Raw genomic sequence first — 14496 nt, 5'->3', positions numbered from 1 at the left:
ATTAGGAAGAAGGAACAGTGTGTGCAAAGGCCCCGTAGCAGGGGAAATTTAACTTGTTTTGCCTCTCTTTGAAGCAAGAGAAAGGGGTCACATGGCATGGGAAGCAGTGGGAGGTACACTAGAGCTGGTTGAGGTAGGACTTTTAAGTCAGGTTAAAGATTTTGTTCATTGTCTTCAAAGTGATGGGAAATTGCCTGTCCTCAGAGCCCAGCACTAATGCTGTGTCTTCCAGGGCCAGTGTGAATGCCCTGCAGCACCTGAAGGAGCAGCTCAGGCTGGAGGCCAAGGAGAGGATCAAGGCTGAGGGAGCTTCAACAGTACCACCTGCAGAATGCCTGCAAGGATGCCCACCTGGTAGGTGTTCCCGTTGGAAGCAACCTCTTCCCAGAGCCCAGATCCCGGGCTTTTTTCTAAAGGCTGTAGGAAAGAAGTTCATGGAGGAATTCTTTTAAGTGCAAAGTGATAAATAACTGCCTCCAAGTCTCAAGAAAACACCTTTCTACAACCAAATAGCTTTTAGATATTTCAGACCTTTCCTGTGGCCTGGTCCTATAGCCAAAATTCTATAGAAATTGATGAGTTTCTACAGAGATAAGGAAACCGGGTGAAGGAGTAGACTTTAAATAACAATGGCCTGATTCTTTTGGTACAGTGCTTTTATACTTAAGACAAACAAAAATGTTACCACCAAGTACACCCTTTCATAAGCAAATTACTAGTGTTTCTATACCTGGAATATTATGTTTATTTTATTAACTGGATATTTACATACTGGGAAGGAAAAGTTTTTTTTTTTTAAACTGAATATTTGTAATTTGTTGTTCCTAAGATTTTTATACCATAACACAATTTGTTATTTTCTTTTTCTCATGAATTTACAGTTTCTATACGAGGACAAACGTGAAACTGGGGGAATAATAGGCTTTATTAACCAAACGATGTCTTGATTTTTCTAAGTGAGAAGATTGTTGTATTTGTGGCATGAAACTCGAGAGCTGTTTCTTAGCAAACTTGTTTGGATAGATTCACATTGTGTTGTGTATTAGATTGCCCCATACTATGTAAGAAGCAGATTTTTTCCTTATCTTCTCAACCTCCTCTACTTTATAGTTGTGGTTGTATGTAAAAAAACAAAACAACAACTACGTTATTTCATGTCTTTAAAAAAAATGTTAAAAAAAATTTAATGTTTATTTATTTTTGAGAGAGAGTGAGAGAGAGAGAGAGAGAGAGAGAGGGAGGAAGGGAGAATGTGAGCGGGGGAGGGGCAGAGAGAGAGGGAGACACAGAATCTGAAGCAGACTCCAGGCTCTGACCTGTCAGCATGGAGCCCAACGCGGGGCTCCAACTCAAGGACTGCGAGATCATGACCTGAGCCTGTCACACACTTAACCAACTGAACCCCTCAAGTGCCTTTAAAAAATGTTTAAATGTGATCTTCAGAACATTGCAAATGATTAAAAACAAAATAATGTGAAATAAAAATAAAAAATAAAGTGATGGGAAACCACCGCCAAAATGTTTAAATAGAGTAAGGATTTGAGTTTACCATGCAGTGGATTGGTTTGATCAGTGTTAGCAGTTTAGGAATATCTCTCTAGCTGGAAGGAAGACTCTCCCTCTGCGAAGAATGGATTGGAGGCATTGAGAGAAGCCATGGGGAAAGGAGGTTAGTGCAGGGGTGCAAGTGAGATTTGATAGGTTTGTCTAGAATGGTAGCCATTGAAATGGAAAGAACTATTTGTAGTTGAACAATATTTAGGAGGCAGAATCAACAGTGCTTTAAGATGGATTAGACATATGATGAGGAAAGAAATGGATGTGTCAAGGAATGACTCCAGGGTTTCTGTCTCCTCAACAGGGTGTAGAACACGGGGAAATCATAAACTTTGCCCTGGTCATGATCACAGTCATTGAGAATGGGTGTACATGCGTGCAAGTAATGACAGTGATACCATTGTGGCAAACAGCTGAAAATGCATCAGGGAGCTGGTGCAATACAAATGAAAATTAAATCAGTTAGGAGGCAGAAAAAGGGTAACTAAAATTCAGGCAGTGATATTTAGAGTCATACACAACTAGTTTTTGTATGACCCCTTGGTGATTTTAAAAAAACACGTAATTACCATTCAGAGTCTTGGCTTTGTCATTTTAACAGTGTAAAATCGTATGTACTCACAGGGTTCTTGTGAGAGTTAAATGGGATAATGTGGCTGAAGTGTCTAGTTCAATAAGCGCTTAATAACTTTTTTTTATTTTTTAAGAGTGAAGGGAGAGAGAATGTCCCATTGTCAGCCTGAGCTGCAACCTTGTAATATTGCTCATCATAGTCGCTGTTTCAGATGTTTGAGAAAAGATAGAAGGAGATGAGATGATTTGTCTCCAAAGACCTTTATTAGTGAAGTCTGTTCTCTGAGCACTAGTCCAGCAGGCAAGCAGGCATTTTCCTCACATACTCTATAGTAGCATAAATTTTAGACTGCGATTAAAAAATTATTGACCTGCTTTATGAAAGTCGTCCAAATTGTCTCTTCACAAAACACAGGTGAATTTCCATTCAGTCTGACAACCAAATGTATGTCGCTCAGGAGGCATGAAAATTCCCAGGCTTTAGCCATTTGTTTACACCTAGGAAACAGCCAGCTACTTGGCTATCCTGTGTCAAAATACCCAAGAAAGCAAGCCCTAACCCAAAGTAGGGCAGTAAGACCAGAACATGTAAACTCTATAAAGTGACCATTCTGGGTTCTGACTTCCCATAGAAAATTAGGAGGTCTGACAACACCGGATCTGCCCTCAGCTCTCTGGTTCACACAGTTCCTACTACTTTCTATTTGGTACCTTACACCTGGTCCTTTGTGTTCACTTATATTAGCTTCCTGGACCCTGCATTCATCCAAGTGCATAACCCAGACATTTCTTTCACTGACATTAGTTGTTAAGCTGTCAGGAGCGAAACCACCTGGGTTCAAATCCTGGCTCTGATATTTATTATCTAACCACAGAGAGTTATGTAACCTCCCTAACCTTTAGATTTTTTTAATCTGTAAAATAGGAATATTAACATTCAATTTAAAAGTTGTCATGCAGATTAAAAACATAACATATATAAAGCCCATAGGACAGTACCTAGCAACAGATCAGTGTTCACGGCAAGGTACGAAGGAAGTGGGTAGATACTTCTCTTAGGTGTTCTTCTGAAGGGTTTAGTACATACAAATAAATATCTTCAGGGGTCTGACTATTCTCAGAAAGCCACTCCAAGTAATCACCACACATTCCCTTGAGATTTCCTTAACCACTGTTTATGAATTACTCAGCCACACATTATCAACACAAAACTTGAGCATTTCTAACCTGTGTTTTCTGTTTTTTTCTCCAGAGGATGGCTCAAATCTAGACTCTGGAAAAGCCTAGATAGGGCCCACTCTAGGACTCCAGAGAAGAGGCCAGCACTTTAATGCAATTTCAGTACTTTTAAGAAGATGTTGGTACTTGCCAGCCACAGTCCTATCTCGTTCATTTCATTTAAAGTGTTTCACTCCTATAGTTATGTTCCTTGAGTTAAAACTTTGTCCCTTGCTTGTTAATCCTTCTAAGTTATCATAATATAAATGAGTTAATTGGAATTTTAGAGGTTAAGGAAGAACTACATGTAAGAAGAAAATTCGAGCATCATATAAAACAAAGAAAAGAAACAGAAAAATTTTTCTTCACCCAACCCTTCATTCCTCTCCCCAATATAACCATATTGTCAGCTTTAGGTTATATTCTTCCAAAGAGGAAAAAAAAATAGGTTTACTCAAACATACATGTGTATGTATTTTTTAATTATAAATGGAATCATACTAAACATGTTTTGCTATAAAACTTTACATGTAAATATATACATATTAATATTTGAATGGCTGCAGTGTTTTCCATTGCATGGGATATTACACACACATAAATCTTTGTAACAAATCCTCTATTGCTGGGCATTACAAATAATGTTACAATGTGAACACACACACATATTTGTGTATCTTGGCATACTTTTCTTTCAAGACATGTTGAAGACCTAAGCTAAGCCAATAGCAGCTGAGATGGCAAAATGGAAGTATAGGACATTGACCATATGGGGAAATAAGAAAGTCTGGAGCAATTTCCAGATTTCTTTTTTGGACAAATGGGTATGTAGGATGATATTCACAGAACTAAGGAATACCACAGAGTAGAAAGTGGTTTTGGGGAAAGTGGGGTTTGGAGAAATGATGGCTTCAGTTTTTCACAGGTTAAGTTTCAGTTTTCCATGGAGCATCCAACCCAAGCCTTCTTGTAAGTACTTCGATATAATTGCCTGAAATTCAAGAAACAAGTCTTGGCTGCCAAGTTTGTTCTGCAGCAGACTGTGAAAAACGACAGTGTCGGAAATTAGCAGCCTGGTCAAGGAATCACTTAAAGTAGGATTCTGGATGAGTTAGAAAGAAAGAATACAGTTCCACTATGGCTTGAATGATAATACTCACAAGAGAAAAGGAGACTATATCCACCTCAAAATGACTTACTGCTGTGTAATAGCGATGTATTTCACTTATTAAGGCTAAAATAAACACATTCATGTGCTATATATGTTTTTTTGTCTGATCCACAGCACAGTTGGAGGGGAACTCTGCCGAAAAGAACAGCAAGGGCTGAAATTGCAAACCTAAAGTTATAAAATCCTCACAAAAACTTATCAGCCAGAGATGGAAACAGTGTCTGTTATAGAAGCTTTACCAGAGATGTTGGCCTTCAGGAAATTGTCTCTCAGGTGCTCTCCAACTCTAAGTCTGATTCTGACTAATATAAAGAAGAATTCAAGTGTTTGTTTAGTCGGGAGGCAAGGGCTTATTCCAAAACCAGCCCTGAAGGCAAAGGAATCCGCCACTTAGTCTCAGGAACCCTCCATCCAGCTGGCTTCACCCGTTTGTCAATCAAAAACAAGTCACATGTTTCTGCACCTACCCAGTCACCTGGGGCCAGAACTCTAATTGGAATAAAAAGGGAAAGCAGCATTCTAACACTGCCTGGGGACATTCTTTCCCATTTCTTGCACAGCAGACTTATAATGTAGAAAATGAAATTTTCTCCCAAGCTTGGTTTTAGCTCAGAACAAAAACACACAGTACACTTGAATTACAGTAAAATGTTGGTGTGGTAGAACACATCAGAACGCATGGTTTGGATCTGACACTTAACTCTCACCTTCTCTTTCTTTACTAGTTAACAGTTGGGAAAATTTCTCTTACTAAAAAGGGACAGAGGCAGTTGAATACACCTTGGTAGTCTCCAACCCAGTGTCATGCACTTGAGGACAGCCGTTCTTTAAGTATTATTCGATAATGATAATAGGGATGAAAGGCACAATAAAGCTGAAGAAGAAAAGGGTTCTATACATTTATAAATTTGAACAGATAATTGAACTCAGTGGGTCTTTGTGACAATAGTGTCATGTATGGGTTGGTTGAGAGAGGTTACTGAGGCCAAGCCATTGCTAACTCAAGTATAAGGTAAGAAAATAATCTTATCTGTTTAGATGAAAATGTGAAAGGAGAAGGAAGGGACACTGCATTTGTTAATTAATACTGATAATTTTAGGTCAAACCATATTTTCTCTGGTTATATATTATTTTTACAGTTTCAATTAAATTATTGGTAGAGTAATATTAATCACACAATACTTGTTTTAGTAGAATAAGGCTGAAAATACACAGCAATTGAGAAGAAAGTGCATCACATCACATCTCTGTATTTAGAGGTTTTTGATAAATATTGAAGTATGAAATTGAATTGTATGCAATAAACACTTTATACTTATTATTGAAATCTATAGAAAATCTTCTCCATGAGACACCTGTCAGGTCTTAATTAAAATCTTATATCATGTTTCCTGTAGCCCTTACTTGAAATGTGCTATAGAAAACTCAAGGTCCTGTGGAAAGAAATCATAAGTGAAGACCATATTCATACAAGTTTCCAGTGGATGTCCATCAAAGCTGCTCCTAGTCAATTGTGACTGGCTACTATTACACAAGAGAGATATTTCAGTGGCCTGTATGATACTATATTACAAGGTCAGCTTCACTCTAATAGAAAATGCTTTGGAAGACTGAACTGATATGAGTTCATCAAAATATAATAGACATCTGCAATCAAATTCTATCCAGGGAATATTCTGGGCACAATTTAAATTGTGGGGGAAAAAAATTAACCTAGGGATAGAGGACTCAATTATCTGTGGGAATCAGAACTCATCACCTAATATATCATCTAAAGGACCATCAGAAATCTTAAAGAAGCAATCAGAGTGACAAAATCAGTGTCTGAGTTCATGATTTCTCTGAGTCTTTCAGTAGTCAATTTTAGCATGGATCATTTGGGTTCCATCATTTTTTAAATTTAAACTGACAGATATTTATAACAAAAAAGTAAGAAGAATCTTTAAACCTGCTATTTTGCTTTCTTAATGTATATGAGTTATGAGGAAAAAAACAAAAGAGAGACTTTAGTAGAAAGTGGGAAAGAGATTTCGCATTGCCAACGTGTTAAGTCAGAATAGATTGCAAGGAATTTCTAACAATTATTACCTAAAAGACTCACTCTAATTTTTGATAGAATAAGCCTTATTATGCAAAATGTCCTTATAATAGTCAAACTCTATCCAAAAAAGTTGAAACCCTCTAGGTCTTCCCTCCAGAAAGATTTAGTGTAAAAAAACTGTTTCACAGATGATTCAATCATTGAGGAACAAACAGAAGAGTAAAGTAACAGAATGAAGCCATTTCTACCTCAAGGGTAGGAGGGACGATGGCAGGTAATGTTGTCTCTCTGGAGGGAGCCAGAGCCATGGCAGAAACATCTCGGTCAGAACTGGCACCTCAGAGTGAGGGAACAAGTTACAGTGAAGCAGTCACTGCTAGAGACACCACAGATGCAGAAGTAAAGGGGCAGAACCAGCCAGACTTCTCTCTTCCTTCTTCTGCCCTTTAATCTTTGGCCAGTGCCTGTCTGTATAAGTCCCCTTGGGTGGCCATAACAAATCATCATAGACTGGGTGGCTTACAAAGCAGCCAGTTTTCTCACAGTTCTGGAGTCCAGAAGTCCAAGATCAGTATTCCTGGTGAGTTACTGGTAGATGGCTGGTAGATGACCACTTTCTGGCTCTGTCCTCACATGGCCTTTCCTCTAGGCATGAAGAATGAGAGAGAAAGAGAGGGAGAGAGGGAGAAAAAACAAGAAAGAGCTCTCCAGTGCCTCCTGCTTATAAAAGACACTAATCCTATCACATCAAGGCCCTACCCTTATGACGTCACTTAACCTTGATTATCTCCTTGAGGGTCTATCTCCAACCCTAGCTACGTTTGGGTCAGGGCTTCAGTTATAAATTTTGAGGAGACACAAACATTCAGTCCATAACACTGCCTTTGACTGAAACACCAATGGGCATGGGACACTGGGGAATGTCCTGAGATACAGAAAAGGTGGATAAGGGGGAATATATCTGAGGGTATTAACCAGTACAATATCCTGAGTATTATATTATTTTACTTTAATTTTTGATTGAACCTAGAGACAAACAAATAATAGAATTGAACAGACTTAAATATAACTTGGTGAAATATGTATTCTTTAATTATTATAATGGCAGATTACTATATGCCATTTAATTTAATGGCATTTAATAGTTGTGATCAAATTCTTGGCTATGGAAAATGGCTAATTTATCATCAAAAATACTTCCCTCTAAACCTGAAGGTTTATGATCACTGAAGCATTACAGAAATTTTATTTCTAGGTAACAAAAATTTGCCTGCTGAAAAAAAAAAACTGTTATAAGAATAAAATGAAAATAGAATGATATTCTATAAACTGGAAAACACATAAAAATAGGTTGGCTTCAAGATTTTCTTATTAATCCCTCATCCCACTCACTCATATAGTTGCACATGCTGTTGACAAATATAAAACACTAAAATTCCTCACTTAAATAGCACCAAAAAAACCAAAAAAGCCTACTATCATTTACGAAAGGGGTCTTTTATCCCAATCAGTATCCTAAATCTGAGAAGTCACACACAATCCAAGCATGAATGCACAAGTCTCATTTCCAGTGAATATACTGGTTTTGCAAACCTTCATTGGAGAAACTATAATTGCTCTGTCGATCAATCAAGACACTTTTAGGTAAAACTCAACAGATACTGTTTTAGGTAACAAAGGAGGAATGCAAATGGCTCATCAAAATTAATAGTCAGTTCATATAAGGAGCACAATGGCCTTTAAGTGTGGTTTCCTAGAATACAGCGCCTTCCCATTTAACTTCGATCTCAGTGAATAATCCAAGACCTGGCAGTATATGTCAACAGTCTTTAAAAGTTCATATATTTTGATCCGTAATTTCATTTCTGGGAATTTAAGGAAATAAAAAGTCTGGAAAAGATTTACACATAAAGGTGCTCATTAAGTCATTATTTATAATATTACAAATTAGAAATAGTCTAACATTTTCGGCAGTGTAAGAATGCTTAAAGAAGCCATGCTAGAGGAGCGCCTGGGTGGCGCAGTCGGTTAAGCGTCCGACTTCAGCCAGGTCACGATCTCGCGGTCCGTGAGTTCGAGCCCCGCATCAGGCTCTGGGCTGATGGCTCAGAGCCTGGAGCCTGTTTCCGATTCTGTGTCTCCCTCTCTCTCTGCCCCTCCCCCGTTCATGCTCTGTCTCTCTCTGTCCCCAAAATAAATAAATGTTGAAAAAAAAAATTTAAAAAAAAAGAAGCCATGCTAGAGATATAATGGACTGCTATATAAACAAAACAAAACAAAAAAAAAAAAACAAACTATGAATATAAAGAGAACTTATAACATGAAACAAATAATAATATTAGAGTAATGTTATATGAAAATCTGGGGGAAAATGAAGCTAATGTTAATAGGGGTTGTTTTTGAGTTTTAGGATGATGAATGTCATTTTTCCCCCTTTGTACTTCTCTCTGTAATGCTTATTTTCCACACTGACCATCTAATACTTCAGGGCAAAAAAAAAAAAAAGAAAAAAAACTCTCTGAAAATAATCATTGTTAGTATCTGACACCTTCATCTTATCTGGTATCTCTCCAATCTCTTTGACTTCGCATAGCAGTTCTGGAGGCCAGTGCTATGAGACCTCAGCTACACATTTGGCCTGCTCCCTGCTTCTTAGTGCTGTCCTAGCCTCAACTAAATCCACAGTTATTTTTTGAGAATCTGTTATCTGCTGAGGATTATGTTAATGCAACAGGAAGTCCAAAGAAGTATGCCCTTAGGTTCAGGATTTGACAAGGGGCACAAATCATATACTTGGAATAAAAATTAGGATACAAAATAGCGTTTAATCCAATACTTTGGGCCAGAGACTCAAGCTACTATTGACAGAAGAAAAGTTATCCTATGAAAAACAAAGTTATAATTTTTTTCTTTCACTAATTCAGAAGAATTTTTTGAGTTGTTTTAAAAGGCATAAATATCACTATTTGATAAGGCCATTATTTGTGTTTTTTTCAAATGTATTTTTGGATTTGCCATATTAAAACTCATTTCCTAGGACAGCCAGAAGTTGTTGCATTGTTTATGGTTTTTTTTTTTTAATTTTTTAAATTCTATGTTTAGAGAGAGAGAGAAAGAGAAAGAGTACAAGCAGGGAAGAGGGACAGAGGGAGGGGGACAGAGAGAGCGAGATAGAGAGAGAGGGAGAGAATCTTAAGCAGACTCCATGCTCAGCAAGGAGCCCATCAGGGGCTTGATCCCATGATCCTGGGATCATGACCTCAACCCAAATCAAGACTTGGATGATCAACCAACTCAACCACCCAGGCCCCCTTATTTTATTTATTTATTTAATTAATTTATTTTTTTGAAAGCCAGAAATTGTTAAAGCACATGAATAATTGTTTTAATTCTTTTAAATTTAGAAAATTAAAGAAAAATTATTTTAGTAAACTCTAACTTGCTTGTCTAGGTATTTGCTAACTTGTTTTTGCAAAGAGTATGTTTCCCTCTATTATAAGAAACAAATTTAACTATTACAATCTGAAAATTTTACTTATAAATTATGTAGAATGGTAACATTTACTTCAAAAACAATTACAAATTTATATAAAAAAGAAAACAAAAGGAAAGTATATTCTATAAGAAAAATTATACAAAGATAAAAGAAAGTTTGCTAAAACCTAATTTGGTATGGGAAATTAATTATTAAAAGTATTGCATATAATTGTCCACTAAATTATGCTTGACATTAAACAAGGGGAGTCAGAAACACCTTAAATCATCCATTGCCGCTTTATGTAAGCTAGAGAACGCAGTAGATGAGACCCTCATAAAACTAAATTTATTACTTTATAAATGAGAGTAGCAAGTTTGAATCATACTTCAAATTCTCTTAAGTCAATGATGAGACTTTTTTTGCTATTTCCTCTCCTTTTAGAATAAACAGTGAATCTTTTCTCTCATTCCGTAAACAAAATTTCTCTAATTACTTCAGTATTTTCTTATAGTTAATACCTGACCCCCCAGTTTGCATTACTCAAAGGAGAGTCCTCTTGCTATACAGAAGGGAGTCTCCAGATGCTCACTGTGTGTGTGTGTGTGTGTGTGTGAGTGTGTGTGTGTGTGTGTGTGTGTGTTATGTATGTTTTGTCTTAAAAAACAAAAAAACAAAAAACACATTATGGGAAAATAAACAGATCATTCTATCAAGTGGGATTTTATGAAACTGTCTGATAAATACAATTCTGTTTGATGGTCATTTAACATTTTTCAGAAGGAAAAATTAATCTGGGTAAGGCCGTTCTTTGCCTTATTTTTAAATCATAACAGGTGATGATTCATCCTTAGATAAAAATGAAGCAATTAAAATAAACAAAGCCTTGACGGCATGCCTTACTCACCTCCCCCCAAAACAAAACAATGAAAAGTTCTCTGTAAGAAAATGTGGGTCCAGAGAATAAAGTGACAGCAAGATCAGGTAGATGACAAGCAGCAGGGGAGGGTAAGGCAGCTTTGCCAAGCAGTAGTTGAAACTGGAAACCAGTGTGCATTAATCTAAGCCACCCATCAACTTGTAGGATCATTAACCTTGAAGAAATAAATTTACTTCCTGGTCAAATCCTTTCTGAATAGGTGCTCACAATTTAATCAATTTTCAGGACTTTGCTCAGGTCCAGATTAATTTGTGCAGCTCAAAAGTTAATTAAACCTTTTCTTCCAACAAAACAGATTCGTTCCAAACCATTTGATGCTGGCTTATGACCATTTCTCAAAAATGCTCCTGAAAAAAATCCACTGGTGGTAATAGAAACTGAGAATCCTGTGGATCCCTCGCATCGTTGTTCACATAGGCTTCAGCTGCTGTCCTGTGGCTTTCAGATAAGAGTACTAAGAAATTTTCATGACACACAAGTGTACCATTGACCTCGGTTAGAATTCACTTGGGCAGTCTCAAAAGCAAAGTTGTTGATCTTATGGAAATTGAAAAATCACACATAAAAATTCCTCTGTGATTTTTCCCTTTCATTTCCAGTTACCTTAATGTTTCCCAAACCAGAAGACCAAAAAAGAAACAAAAGAAATAATTAATTATTTAAACATGCTATGCAAGAAGAAAAAAGTAGTTTGAAGTCTGAGTGTTCCTGGAGGTTTAAAATGTTCTTGCATATTTTTATAGCTTCCTAGCAGCTATTCCAGCTGCAGTGCTTGAGGGGGAAATAAATGAAGTCTGCAAGTGTCGTTCAGTATAATGTGATTGTCTTCTAGTTGTAAATCCAACTGTCTTCCGTGATTGTTGAGAAAGCAATAGTGTTATGCATGTAACTCATTAGTTTTTCATAGCCATTGCATAAGGAATACATTCGATATTTAAAATAAAATGGGTGATCCCTTTAAAATATCTCTCTTAGAAAGAACTGATAAAGCAAATCTTCCCTATGACTTTGGCAGAAGCTGAAATCTGGAGAAAAACTTCCAGTCCTGTACTACTTGTCTATTCAGTAGTGCTCTTACCTGCAGCAAAAAGTGAGGGGCTAGAATTCCTAACAGAGAAGGGAGGATGACTGACATATGCTGTGTCTTCTTTAATAGGATAAACATGGTCTCGGGAACCAAGGGACAAAATAACCATCATCATCGTTACTTTTGTGTGCAATCTTACTTTGATTCAGGCAGAGAGTATACATAGACAGTCTCTGTCCCTGCCCTCATATAAACTGCTACCACTTCCAAGTTCAGTGTGAGGACTAGCATTTATTGGTTGAAAGACCTCAACACATGGCATACCTCACGGTTATCTCCGACACATTAAATCTCAAAGCAAAAATAACAGTGAGCTCAGCAGAGAAAATCTGGAGCAATGCTTAAGGCCCACGACATGAAAGGGAGGATAAAAGTAGGTTATTAAGTTAAACTAGGAAATGCTAGGGTTACCTAGTTTAAGTTAATAACATCAATAAAGACTGTCCTAGTAAAATAGAATATTCTTAATTGTATCAAGACTACTAAATTATTGTTCCTCTTTAAAATCCTAAGTGGTTTAATTCTATATAAAAATATGATACCAAGTTGTCAGGATTTAAATAAGCATATTTCATTCATAAAACTTTAAGTGGTTGAGTAAATCAATCAGGGTGACCTTGTATCAAGACAATATAACTATCTTCAGGTGACTTCTCTATGCCCAAGGTCTAAGCTGTTATTGATATATTCAAATGTTCGAAGCAAGGATTATATGATGATAATGGCTACTTAGAGACTCTAATGATCTGTGACTCCCCTGAAAGTATAAGCTAGATTTAGTATCATCTATCTGTCTACCTGTCTGTCTGCCTATTTACCTGTTTACTTATGTCCCTAGTTTTCATGAGGATCTCAGGAGAATACTATTAGTCCAGAATTTTATGAAACACATATATAAATGGTCAATCATTACAGTATTATATGCTATTTATTTCAATGTCTAATTTTGATGTTACACCAGCAGATATTATAAAGACTAAGATACTATTTCCTTAAAGTAACAGCTATAACTTTTCTCTATATATCATCACATCATCTGCACATACTGACAGTTTTACCTTTTCCTTTCCAGGAAGTTTGGATGAGTATTTACTTATTTATTTATTTAATTTTGTTTTGCCTAATTGCTTTAGCTAGGATTTCCAATACTATGTTGAATAAAAGTGGTAAGAGTTTTATTCATGATCTTAGAGGAAAGACTTTCAGCTTCTCACCTAGTGTGATGGTAGCTATGGGCTTGTCCTATATGTCCTTTACTATTGTGGTACCTTCCCCCTTCGTTGATAGTTTTCATCATAAATGAATATTGGTTTTGTTAAATGCTCTTTCTGCATCTAATGAAATGATAATATGATTTTTTATTCCTCAGATTGTTAATGTGGACATCATCCTGACTGATTTGTAGATGTTAAACCATCCTTGCATCCGTGGAATAAACTGATCATGATATATGGTGCTTTAATGTATTGTTAAATTTGGCTGGATAACTTTTTATGGAGGATTTTGCATCTATGTAAATTAGGGATATAAGCCCTCTTTAGAGCATATTAACAGTGACATTGGGGATAGCAGCTCCATGATAGTGACCTCAGTAAGAACATAATAAATGTTACTTAATACAATTAGGAGTAATAGCAGTCTGGTCCTGTCACTAATTAGTGGGACATCCAGCAAGTCATTTGCCTCTTGTCAACAATGAATGGAGGTTTTGGACCTAAGTAAGTGTTATTCTAACTTTATAGCATGCATACAAACCACCTAAAAAAATAACACTACAAGATAAGGAGGATAAACAGGAGAAGAAGAAATAAAGAGAAGTAAAAGTTAGTAGAAGCCAGGAAACAAATTCAGGAACTGACCTAATTTTAGTTATTTTCTTTGAAAAGCAGAGGAACATAAGATTTGTTAAGACTAGAAATCACATGATTACAAGTAAATTTGAATAATAAAAGGAATATTACTTAAGAAGTGACTTGGAAGTCCATTAGACATTCATTTGAAGGTGACTTTATACCTGTCACAAAAATCCATAAACTGTATGTGTCATTATAAATGATACATTGGGTCCCTTATATATGCCGAGGGTGTGTACAGAAGAACATCAAACCCACTGATAACTCTCCTTTTCAAGACACTGTATTCACTGTCAACCCACTACTTTTTAAAAAAACAAAATTTAAAATAAAAGAGTTTTAACAAGCTTTCACTATAATATTCAAAAATAATTTTACCCTGCGGAAAAACACAGATTAAAATTGGCTATTCGTTTTGAAAATTATGTCTCTAGTTGTTTCTTGTAAGGCATGCACTCTACGATTTAAAGTATGTGAAAATTTTCTCAAACCTCAATAATCCACATTAGTGTTTCTGTATATAATTACACATCTAATGGGTCCAATCCAAAACTCAAGGTTGAAACAAGACATCTTGTAC

This window comes from Prionailurus bengalensis, chromosome C1, assembly GCF_016509475.1.
Source record: "Prionailurus bengalensis isolate Pbe53 chromosome C1, Fcat_Pben_1.1_paternal_pri, whole genome shotgun sequence".
Classification (NCBI taxonomy): Eukaryota; Metazoa; Chordata; class Mammalia; order Carnivora; family Felidae; genus Prionailurus; species Prionailurus bengalensis.
The sequence above is the reverse complement of the archived record's forward strand: the minus strand, read 5'-3'. Positions refer to the sequence as shown.